This window comes from Peromyscus maniculatus, chromosome 17 (assembly GCF_049852395.1).
Source record: "Peromyscus maniculatus bairdii isolate BWxNUB_F1_BW_parent chromosome 17, HU_Pman_BW_mat_3.1, whole genome shotgun sequence".
Taxonomy (NCBI): Eukaryota; Metazoa; Chordata; class Mammalia; order Rodentia; family Cricetidae; genus Peromyscus; species Peromyscus maniculatus.
In genome coordinates this window covers 18,941,204-18,954,612 of record NC_134868.1, presented here as the reverse complement: position 1 = coordinate 18,954,612, position 13,409 = coordinate 18,941,204, and the positions used below count along the sequence as shown (strand labels likewise).

General features: G+C 34.1%; 1 protein-coding gene across 3 annotated transcripts in view; it reads left to right on the top strand.

The window, feature by feature from the left end:
* The window catches only part of Gpm6a (glycoprotein M6A), a 263,962-nt gene that overhangs the window by 153,942 nt on the left and 96,611 nt on the right, over positions 1–13,409 (top strand). The window lies entirely within an intron of this gene.

The following is a 13,409-nucleotide window of genomic DNA, read 5'->3' as shown; positions in this document are numbered from 1 at the left end:
TAACCATTATCGATACCTTTGCATAGCCAACTGATAGAACAAAGACCGGCAGCATTTAGTATGATTTGGTTGATACTCACTTAATTTATTGCTTTTCATGGATACAGTGTTGTTTTAATAAATAAGGAGCAAAAGTTCATGGTTTTGGGGGGGGTATTTAGTGCTATTTTTCCTTTCTGTATGGCTGACTATAATCAATTTATGGGTAATACACGTTAAATTTCAAATGCGTTGTTAAAGCTTTATAGCCATATCTGCCTATATGTGGCAAAAATGTTTTTTCTATTAAAATTGGTTAAACACTGCCCGTTTCAAATGATTCCAGCGGCTTTAGAATTTTTTGAGACATCAAGTGGGGTTCCAGAAGAAATTGGTTTCAGCCCAGTAGAGGCAGTGTTTGCTCTCATGTCTATGCACAGGCTTATGTAATGCTGGAGAAAACACTCTTATTTTCTTAAAATTAAAAGAATAATACTACCTAATGCACCTAAGGAAAATAGTTAAGAGAAGTACTGGAAAAGATACATTTCCAAGAATTATTTTGAACCCATATAAATGCAGTTTTTGTTTTAAAACTGCATTTTAAAATGATATCATTGGTGGTGTGGGGATGCAGTATAGGCTTTTTCGTATGTTGAAATGTTCAGGTATGCTGGTTGTCTTCTCTAAGTACACACACACACACACACACACACACACACACACACAACCAACACACACACATGCACTCACACATACATGTACACACCCTATTGGGTATAGATGCTATACCCACCTGTATTCAGAGAATAAATGTGTAAATGTTTGCTATATACAATAAAGATAATAGATAAGCTAATGATCTCCAAAGTGTATGTTTTCCTTGTTAATGACACATTCAAAGAGAAGCAAAAATCAACATGACTATAACATGAGCTTTTATATAAGTACCAACATCATTTATCATGTGCACAGATAATTTAAGTGTTCATTAGAGAATTTGAAATGTAAATTTTCTTAGCAATTTCTGCCCTACATTATACTAAACATTTCAATGGTCTGCTTCATTTCATAAATAAACATATTATTCTTATATCTTTTTAATGTACACAGTCATATTCTTCTTAGGCAAAAAAGACAGTTCAATCATTTTAAGTAGACAAATGTCACTCATAACACAAATAAAAACCTCAAGTTTAACATGGACCATGGTAACAGGCTGAATGTTTTGCAGCAAGCTATGGTAGAGGAAGGAACAAGAAAAATGATGTAATGATGTTATGATGTTTTTTTTCTCAGGCAATACTAAAAATCGTTCATAGAGGGGAGGCAGTAGCACACTGACAGGACAATCTGTCACAGTGGGTGTCTCATCACTAACATATGCACATTTAAATCAGAAATAGTGGACGAAAGCAATGTTAAATTTAAAAAAATCTATATAGTCATCTGTAAGTACATGACGGTTCTAAGTAAAATATCTATTGCTTGCCTTGTTGACTTCATTAGGGAGAAGATTTCATTCTTTTCATTCCTAAGTAGCCTTTTTCCCTCAGCTATACAGATGACACTTTTTAACATGTTGGATGTTGGCAAGTTACATTTGAACAATCTCTGCAGTAATGGAGAAGGGAGCATTGTGAATTTTGTGTTGCTCAATGTTAAAGGAACTGTTTGATAAGCAATTAGAATCATTGGAAATGTTGTAAGCATTCAGGTAGACAGATTTAATGATCCATCCACTGTAAAGGAAAACAGCAGTTCATGTTCCCTCTGGTCCTATTTTCTTAAATGGTATAGGATTTTCAATACAAATTCTGATACCAGCGTTCTCTTCCAATTGAAAGATGTTTTCCAGTCCTTCTTATAATTTAATGTCTTTCATTGTACTTAATGATATTGCTTCTTGACCAGCCTATAAACCACAGATAACCTGATTATATAAATACAGGAGTATGATACCAAATGAATATTGGAATTAAATCGCCGAGTGTGGTTAACAGGTTAAATGTGTCTGAGGGAGCCTCAGCAGCTGCGGATACCAAGAAAAGTGATGTCATTATTTGTGATCCTTTTTTCCTCCAGTAACTCTGAAAATTGTTCTCCTGCAGGGGAAGCAGAAGCAACTTTATTTCCTTGATATAAATCAGAAGGATTTAAATTTGTATTAGCATTTGCCTATACCACCTTTTAAAATCCAGTAGAATGTAAAGTTAAATCCAACAGTTTAATTAAATATAGCAGAAAAGTATATTTAGTTGATGCTTAAGGAATTAGAAGGGTCCTCCATAAGAAATCTGTTTTTCTTTATATTCATGTACTTTTCCCCATGTTGTCTGTAAAAGGCAATCAAGAACGAACAATGGTGACTTCTATCCTGATGCTTATTGAGATTCGGAGGGTGAATAATTTAAGAGTACAGACGTCTTCAGCAGACATTCTGTTCCACCAGTCCATGCTTTGTTACAATTCTAAAATGGAATTCCATAATCTGTTGCTCCATCATTTTCTTAGCCCTCACCAACAGTATCTCATTGCACTGAAGGAATTCTAATGTTTTTAAAGATGTCGCTTTTATAAAACATGCTCTCTAAGTGAAATCCAATTCCTTAAGCATGTGTTCAATCAGAGCAGCAGCATTCTAGGACTAAATGGAGAAACACAAAAGCAGACTATTTTGAACTTGGCCTTTGGGTATGGTCATAATAACCTAATATAATTGTCATCAAAGAAAGGATGGTGGCCATGCCATCACATCAAATGCTCCTGGTTTTATAGAGATGTTGAGTAAAGGTTATAAATGTGACTATTTAAAATGACACAATAATATCCTGCTTATTTATGATTAAGTTTGTATAAATTTTGTAACTCATAAGCAACTGTAGTCTGGTGCATAAGTATACATGCTAACCAAGCGCTGCAGTCTGAAAATGTTGAATGGGAAATTTCAGAAGTAAACATCATACAGGTTTTCATTTTTCTGCTGTTCTGGAAGTGTGAGGAAACTGTATGCTATTTTAATTCTTCTTGCCTAGCGTGTGAATCTCCCTTTGTCCAGTGTATCCATGCTGTATATATCACACAGCTGCCACTCACCATCTTGATTTGCAGACTAGTTATTGATTATTGGATATTGGTTGTCACAGTATCAGAGTGCTTGTATCCAAGCAACCCTTGCTTTGCTTAATAATCGCAAGGATCAAAAGTAATAATGCTGACAATTCAGACAAGTCAAAGAAATCTGTAAAAGGCATTATAAAAGTAAAAGGTGAAAACTCTTAACATCTTTTGATGTTGCTAAGATTGATGATGTGGTAGAATCATCTGCATATGAAATCTGTGATGGTTTTGCTGTCACCTGTCACACTAAAAAATCTTATAGGATATGCTAAGTTCTTAGTCTTTTATTCCATTCCATTTCATTACATAGGCATTTTATCATTTCATATAATCACACAGAGAAGAGTGAGTATAGTACAATAAGCTAGTCTGAGACAGACAGACAGACAGACAGACACACACACACACACACACACACACACACACACACACACACACAAAGAGGAACACTTGAATTCCCACAACTTTTATTGCAATATATCAATTATTCCATTATATTATTAGTTTTATGTGTTTATTAGTAGTTGTTACTCTCTTACTGTTCCTTGTTTATGCTTCACTTTTTTCTAAATATAAGGCTCACTACTGTCTATGACATCAGATGTCTACTGGAGATCTTAGAATGTATACACTGTGGAAGAGGTACACTATGGGTTGCAGTACATGCCTCTAACCAGAGTACTGTGAGGTAGAGGCAGGCAGATCCAGGAGCTCCCCTGCAACTCTGAACTTCAAGTTCAGGGAAAGTCTGTCTAAAAGGAATAAGGCAGAGAGTGATAAAGCAAGACACTTGGCACCGTCTCTGCTGTCCATGGTCATGTGCATCCTGCATATATATGCATACATCACACACACACACACACACCCTAACACACACAACACATATAATAAAAGGGGGATACTGAACATATTTTTTATTTGTAAGCTTGCATTTATGTCTAAGACATTTTGTCAGTTCCTAATAGGAAAATACATGAGTAGTTAAAAGAGTTTCTAATAATTAGTGAATTAGTGGGTACATGTTTAGGTACCCCAATAAATGGATGACTCTTTCCTCGTAAACAATTTAAGTCATGACATCACTGAATTAGGAGGGCTTTACAGAGGAAGTCTGGTGAAACGGTGGAGGAAGTGACAGAAACAGTAGCAGCCATGGTATTAATCACCAGGTTTTCCTATTGTGGTGTATCTGTGGCACAGATACAAGATGAACCAATCAACCACAGACTTCCTAGTCAACAGTGATGCCTGTTATGCTTTGTCAATGGCAATAGTCTTTGATGACCAGCAAATACTGTATCACTAGTAAAAGCAAAAGGTCAGATTAAATATAAATGAAGTCCATTTTTAACACTTCACTCCCTATCATACACCCATTCTTAATTCTCATCTCAACCCAATATTACCAATTAATGTTTCATGTCAGCATACTCTTAACTTCTTAAAGCCAGCAACACATACATGGAAGAACAGCATCCAAGTTCATTTTCCTTTTGATTCATTTTCAATACTGGTAATTAATTAACCTCATAATTAAGGTTACACTATTTTTTTTTTGTTTTTATTTTTCATTATTGCCCCTGATACAGTTCTACCCTTAGATGGTTCAGCCTTAGCTGCATGACTTGTTATCTAAGAAAAAGTTTGTGTACTTGCTCTTGCTAAACTCATTTTTGGCTCAGTCATTACCTTGTTCAGGTGTCAAGTGGTGTGTTTTCTTGGGGAGATGTTAGTAAACATCTGCTCACCCCAGATAGGGCAACAAAGACAAACCCAAGAACGTATTGGGTTTCCTTAAGGAATATAAGTGAGGGGTCGCTGACAAAAGTGTGTATGACACCAATACAGCCACATCACTGAGAATATGTACTTACATTTGATATGTAACCTCATAACTCTGTTCTGCATTATATATGGAGATACACCCATAACTAAATAGGGGTATGTACAGAAAAGTTTATATATAATATATAGACTGACTGAAAGTCTTTGGAAAAATTGAAAAGGGTTAATTTTTTATTTGAAAGATGATTGTTTAACATTCCTGATGGGAAAATTCATGAAAAGGTAAGACAACCTTGGCTTTACCATACTAGGGAATGTTAACAGACATAATTGCCTAGTGATTTCAGAAACAGACATTAGCCTAAGGACTTAACATAAATTAACTCATTGACTCTTCACAGTAACCTTAATTGGGACTTATATTGAGGAAACTAAAAATCAAATAGGTTAATTAACTAGACCCAACGTACACGACAAACAGCAGTGGTAAAGTTGGGTTCAATACAATCACACCTGACACCAGAATGTGGGCTTCTCAACACACCCTGTTTCAAACTGGGTCAACAATTGCCCACCTGCCCAACGCCCCCCATAGTGACTGCTTCAACCACACACTTCTAGCAGATGCCTCAGCCATGTTCTGTAATTTATGACGACATTTTGTACTCTTCATTCTTGGTTTTGGGCTACTTACAGACATCCTTCACAAGAGCAAAAAAAAAAAAAATTGACGTGGACCATCAACCTTCCACATGAAAGTCGTGATTGTCTGAAAAGATAAGCTGAGTCAATTTACTCACATGTTAAACCCAGAAAACACTAAGTCTTGGTTCATTTCCATATTTCCTCACATATTTTCCTAACTGTTGTCCATCTCTCAGCAAATCTGAGTCAATCTCTATTTGGTATCATAAAATCAGCTCTAACTGAAACAAAAATCGACATTAATTAAGGGGTTTTCGGTATAAAGTCTGTGAAGAATGTATTCAGTTTAATTTTGTGAGTGATAGTTAACTAAATGTATTCCTAATAGATGCTTAAGTTTCAAATTGGTGCTACTTTTTAGCACATCCTTGATGTTTGAATTATTTCCTTCTTTCATCATTTATTTTCACAAATTCAATAGTATATTCACACCTGCCCCCAAAATAACAGTACTTACAAATAAATACTGATGGTACAAAGCTTTAAAAAATATTGAAAAGAATTACAATAGATTATAGAACAGTTAAATATATTAATGGATTTACAATTGTTAGTATATTGAAATATTTACTGTAAAGTAACAAATCAGCAGCAAATAATTTTGAGCTATTATTAAGATCTTGGATTTCATTACCCTCCCTTTTCTGTTTCAATGTTGACCATTCACAGACTTGTGAAAAAGGAACTGCTAAAGTGGATAACCTTCATCTCAAAAAATACCATCACAAATCATCTCTTCAGCTGCCATCTCAGTATTTGGTTAACAAGCCTCAAAAGCCCATCAAAATTCATGTTTTATGAAGCATATAAAAAAATTCCGCAATTTGATACCCCTGTTTTTACTAGCTTAATGGGCCCAGCCAGGAATGACCTTTGTCTAAGAAATTATTTTTATTCTTTTCTTCTATCAAATGTCACTCTAAGATAATGCTTAGTGGGAGAAATTAGGTGTATTACTAATTTAATAGTAATTTTCAGAGCACATGCATTCTCATAGTTATGATAGCTGCTTTCATTTAGATATAATACTTTTAATAATTTTATCCCCTAAAATTTTACTGCATCAGGTAATAATTGTGCTTTTTATACTTGTGTTACCTTTTATCTCTGAGCTCTAAGAAACTTGTTAACAGGTTTCCAGTCTCTTGTTGAAGAGGGTAGGTGCAGATTGTTATAAATACACAGCCAGTTCTGTAAAATGAGTTTCTATTCACTCTTTCAAGGGGAAGGTATTAACGTCACTTCACTGACTGCTTAAAGGTGGACTTAAGCTGAAGTATTTCAGCAGTTATGGTAAGTGCAGTGTGAGAGACTGAAGTAAATAAAGTGGTGTGTCTTAGAAATTTCTTATTCCCTCATTGTCCAGAAGACAATAGCTCACATAGTGGATTCCTAACACAAAAGATAACATCTAATACGTCAATTTTAGTCTATCTTTTCTCTGCATCTTTTGTTCCTAGCCAGTCCCAGCCCATACCCACCCTTCCCAGTTTTCTAAATACTGAGAGTTTCCATGCATAGAAAGCAGAACACCCACATTATTTTCTAAACTCACTTTGGATAGCATCCCTCCTAACAGATGCCACAAGTATAGATTCCCAACATTACAGCATCGATTCATACTTTCCCACGTGCTCTCAAGTTGAGCTGGGAATTTCATCTTGGATAGTCTTAACCTGGACCAGGTTTCTTTTTTGTTCTTTAAAACTAAGAATGATAGATGATAACTGGTTGGTTTTTCTCCAGTTGTGAATAGAAAGATGAACCTTGATCTTAGAAGAAAACCAGTCCATTACTGGGGACCATTTATAGTGTTCACTGAAGAGTTAATTTATAATACTATCAAATATGGGAGCCAAAAACAAAGTGAAGGTGGTTGTTGGCTTTAAATGTTGTGTATTCCTTTAGAAATAAAAAATATCAGCATATGAAAGCATTGGATACTGTTATAACCAGATTGCATTCTAAAACACATATAAGATATGATGAACTTTTAAAATGTTTAATTGGACTTTTAGAATGTTTAATAGAGGGCTATGATGGGTTCTTTTCACAAGACAAATGTTACACACATAAAGTATCACTCATGTTGCCTCCTGTTTTGAAATATGTACTTTTTCTTCGTTTTCAGAATTATTTTTCTAATTTTGTTTTCATTGTGATTTGTGTTACTGGATCAAATTTAATCAAGAACAATTGGAACTACTGTAGTTTCTGTACATAAAGGTGTATTAATGAAATATCCACTTGTTGGTTCCTCTCTTCATAGCACATTGTGACAATTTTTTAAGTAGCTAAGCACTTTTCCTAGAGGCAGAAAGTAAGTATTGAAAGATTAGTTACTTTTTTGAGTTGTCCTAACAGCTATTTTCTAAATGTTTGACATTTAATACACAGCACGTCTTATTGTTCATACTTTTATGTATAAATGTTATTTCTTGTCTGCTTTTTCAAAGTACAAACTCCTTAAAGGTAAGAATTCTAGTTCTTTTTGCACCTAACTGACAAAGCAAGTCCCTTCCTATCTGGTGATGATGAAATGGTCATGGGTGACAGAGAAGGGGAAGACCGTGTAGGAAGGGAGAGAAGAGGATGAGGATAATGTCAAGCATACAAGAAAAGAGGAAGTGAGAGCACATCTCCTCCCAGAGACAGTTCTTACAAAGCAGCTGAAGACTGGGGAGGGTGCTGCCTTGACTCCATTTTATGCCATTAGATTTGAACCAAAGTAATCTTCTGTTCTTCAACCAGATAATATTCAGTAGTTTGATAGCAGCTTTCAGCAGACTGAAGAGATTTTTCCTTTTTTGTTATTAAAGAACCCACATATTTTTAGCATCCCAAGTCTAGCAATTAAGCGAAACACATTGAACTGTCAAGTTCATCAGATAGTTACAAAAATTTGGAACGAGAGTTAGATCTTAAAACATTTTGTATGATGTTGATTAAGGAATAATAGAATAACAATTTAAACCTTTTGCTGTTCATGGGATTTCATTGTTCATTACTGTGTTGATAAAGGAAATCAAAATGGTAGAAATAGCAGTTTGAAATTATCTAGGACAACTTAATAAGGTAAGAGTTCATTGAATATTTCTAATGAATAAATTTCTGTGCTAATAGGTTCTAAGAATAACATGTAAATAACATAATTTTTATTCTTGTATGCTTAATTTTTATGTTTCATATATCAATTTCTAGAATTAACTGCTATTTTAAATCTAAATAAAAAAACCTCATGAAATCATAACAATTAAGTTCAGGTTAATGATCAGTCAGGATCATTTATTCAGGACATTTTGATGTTCATCTTTTTCTCCCTCCAGTTTTGGTTACTAATATTTTTATACATTTATTACAAGTGTACATATTTAAAACTTGTGAAATCACTGCTGTCTAAAGTTGAAAATGAAATCTTGAAAAGTCAAAATAACTTCATAAATTAGATGCCAGTTATATAGTAAACAAAAAAGATACACTAGGGAAAATGTTTATTAATATAATTCTATCCTTATATACAAATTTGTTAAGACACTAGATAAAAGCTTAATTCTTTTAAGTATTCTTAATAAATACTTATTACTGACATTTGTGTCTACCTTAAAAGAGGTAATAGGTTTTATGAATGTGTCTATGTATCTCTTTCATAAAAATACCTACATTGAATCTATGGCTTATTTTATATGATTAAAATATTTTTCATGGAAAATTATGTAAAAGTTTATGTTCTATTTAAATTTATATCATCAATATAATATTTGGTCTGAACATTGGTACTCTAATTTCTTTTGAATTCTACAATTATAGAAACACAAGTACAACATAGGGATGCTGAGATATTTTAAGATGACTAATTCTCTAAATATATATTCAGCAGAGTAGGGCAAGGGCTTTTAACATATTATGATAGAGAATTCATGTATTTACTTAACTCCCTATATTGAAAAACTCATAACCATTACTCACTCTCCAGCTCTGTCAGATGCTATTGCTCTCAAATTACATTGGCTCACAATTAAAAATTGAATAATTTTTTAGCCAAAAACCAACTTTATGTATTTTAGTAGAGTGTTGGTGATTGTAAGGGTCTAGTAATAAATACTGACTAAAGCTTCCTTGGGCCACTGAACAAAGAGTGTTATAAAAGCTGCCATGATGCTCAGGTGATGCATAACAACATTGGAGTGTGTTTCAGAAAGAATACTGTTGTTCATTTAAAAAAATGAACAGTGAAAATATAAAGAGGGCATTATTCTATATTTTAATCACCAAGTATCAGAGCACTGAAATCTTCGAGCTGTTTGTTATGACTACCCTATGGAAAAGAGTTGCAATTGCCTTCATTTTCACGTCCATGTGAAATGCAACTTTGGACATGCAAGACAAAATCTGAATACTTCTTTCTGTTCTGGGATTCTGGGATGAAAATGCATTTTATATTTCCCCTGGCAAAATTGTTTTCATGAGGAAACTCATTGCATTATGAGGAGAAAGTGAGAATGAATGTCTGTGTCTGTGTTCATCAGAGATATTGGCCTTTAAGTTTTGTTTGGTCTTTGTCTGATTTTAGTATCAGGGTGATATTGGCTTCAATGAAGGAACCGGGAAAGGTTCCTTCATTTTCTATTATGTAATAATTTTCGGAGTTTTACTGTTCTTCTTTGAACGCTTGGTAGAATTCTGCACTGAAGCTCTCTGGTCCCAGGGCTTACTTTTAGTTAGTATGTTTTTAATTACTGCTTCTATCTCAATAGATCTGGTTCTATTTAAATCATTTATTTCATCTTGATTTAATATTGATGTGCCAAATATATCTCAAAATTCATTCATTTCTTTCAGACGTTCCAATTTGGTGGAACATAGATTTTTAAAATGTCCTTATGGTCTCTGAATTTCCTTGGTGACTGTTTTAATGCCTCATTTTTTTCATCTCTGATTTTATTAATTAGGGTTCTCTCCCTTACTTTTTGTTCATTTGCTAAAGATTTATTAGTCTTGTTAATCTTTTCAAAACCATCCAACTCTTTGTTCAATTGATTCTTTATAATGTGCCAAAAAAGAATAAGTCTTTGGCACACACCTTTAATCCCAGTACTCGGGAGGCAGAGGCACATGAATCTCTGTGAGTTCAAGGCTAGCCTGGGCTACAGAGTAAGTTCTAGAAAAGGTGCAAAGCTACACAGAGAAACCCTGTCTCAAAAACAAAAGAAAGAAAGAAAGAAAGAAAGAAAGAAAGAAAGAAAGAAAGAAAGAAAGAAAGAAAGAAAGAAAGAAAGAAAGAAAGAAAGAAAGAAAGAAAGAAGTCTTTATATTTAGCTAGGTGCTACATTTGCTTAACAGAAGAATTCACTCAAGTTGAAGACATGAATGTGAAACTTACAGGAACTGCAAAACTTAAAACTTACTGATCTATGGATGTTAGTAAGAGTTTTTCACCTCCTATTCTTCTAAAAAATCTAAATTTTGTTCCTTTTTAAGATTTTAGAAGGGTGAGTTTTACTAAATATACAAGGCATTTGGCAACGTTTTACCCTATTTTTAATAATTGTTTAGTCCAATATATACTCTTTAAGTTTTCTTCTTTCTATAGCATGCTTTTTATACTTTGTTGTTTGGAAGACAATACTACTTCTTATTTTTTAATATGTGTTAAGTAAATATAGATAGATAGATAGATAGATAGATAGATAGATAGATAGATAGATAGATAGATAGATAGATTGTGACCCCAGATCTTGGCCCCAGATTTTTTTCTTATTAAGAAATTTTTTATTCATTTTACATACCAAACACAGATCCCCCTCTCTTCCCTCTTCCCACCCGCCAGCCTTCCTACCCCAAACTCACGCCCCATACTCTCCTCCAACAAGGTAAGGCCTTGTTGGGAAGTCAGCAGGGCCTGGTACATTCAGTACAGGCAGGTCCAACCTCCTCCTCCAGCATCAAGGCTGTGCAAGGTGTCCCACCATAGGTAGTGAGCTCCAAAAAGCCTGCTCTTGCACCAGGGATGGATCCTGATCCTACTGACGGGGGGCCCTTAAGCAGATCAAGCTACACAATTGTCTCACTTATGCAGAGGTTGGCCCTAGATTTTTAGTTGCACTGGATTCTTTTTTATCTCATTCTTTTATTATTTGTATTTTTTAAAGTTTTTAGAAGAATTTCTTACAATGTATTTTAATCATATTCATCTTCAGCTAACTTCTTTCAGAAACCACCACTCCATTCCCACTAGATTCTGTGTCCACTTTCTATTTTTTTAAACTCAGCTCCAATTTGTGCTGTTCAAATATTCTTGTTGAGTTGTATTCCTCTAGCGCTTGGTTGATAACCAGAGGCCACACCCTTAAAGAAAACCACTCCAGGCAGCTATCAACAGCCAACAGCCCCTCCTCTAAAGGAGAGATGTACCCACCTGCCCTCTCCATGCTGGGATTTGTTCTGTCTTGAACTTAAAGATCATCTTGCACGTGTTATCACAATTGTTGTGAGTGCATGTGTGCAGTTTCCCTACTGTGTCTAAAAAACTGTTTGCTTGTAATCCTTTGCCGACATGTCCTGACAATCCTTCTGCTCCATTCTCCATAATGATTCCTGGGATTCAGAGGAAAAAGGATTGATAGAGTTGCCCTATGTAGGACTGAGCATTCCACCATCTATTGTTCTCTTCATCTAAACAGTTAATTGTGGATTTCTGTGTCACTTGTCATCTAGTACAAAAAGAAGCTTCTCATATGAGGTTTGGGAGATGCAATAACTCATGTGATTTACTCAATGCATGTTAAAAAACATTAGCTTGATTTTTATGTGTTCTATTTGGCAACTTCAGCAACAGGCTTTTATCTGTTTATTTTTCTTGTATATTTAGAATAAAAACATCAAATGCAGAATATTTTTATTTTAAAGAGGTGAATGGAATGTAGTTAAGACATTTGGATTTTTGATTATTATAATCTTAAATTAAAATCCTTCAAATGACTTAGTATCCCTCTTTGACAAATAAGAATGAGGATTTTTTTCTAAATTGTTAGAAGTGAATAATACATAAATGAAAAATTATTACTAAGCACATTTTGCAATAAATGTTTGTGACTCTCGGATTCATTCATTCAACAAGTATATTCACCACCAGTTCAAGGACTAGGTCTCATATTTCAGTCATTAGTCTTTCTTATTTTGAGGTATGTTAGAGCATAGATTTCTGATTCATTGTCTACACACCTTGAGTTACTATTTCAGTAGCTGTGGGTTAGGGCTTAAAACTTTACAGTTCTAACGCTTTTATAGGCAATGTTATAGATGCCATTTTTTTTATAGGTAATGTTAAGATAGCACACTTAGAGAATAGATACCATTTCTGGTAACTTTTGCAACAGATGTTTTTAATTTATATTTGAACATAAAAATAATATATTTGAAACTTAATTTTGAGGAAACTACATAGTCAGATATTGAAATCATTTTGAATGAGAACTTTAAGCATGTTCTAGACAATATCTTCAAATTTGCATTTTGATGCCACATGTAGTGGTATATGTCTTTAAGTGAAGCTCTGTGAGTTCTAGGCCAGCTTGATCTATATAGCCATAGTTACATAGTGAGACCTTGTCTCAAAAAAGAAAAGAAAAGACAAAAAGATATTTAGAAAAAGTACAAGAAATACATTTAAATGCAGAGACACATGTTGAAACACACAGGAATCCCATAAAAACACAAAACTGGAGGCTATAATATATACACAAGGGACCTGTAAGGTTAAAAAAGTGCCCTGACTCAACATTACAAGACATTGAACCTGCAAGGATGCTGTTGAGTTCATT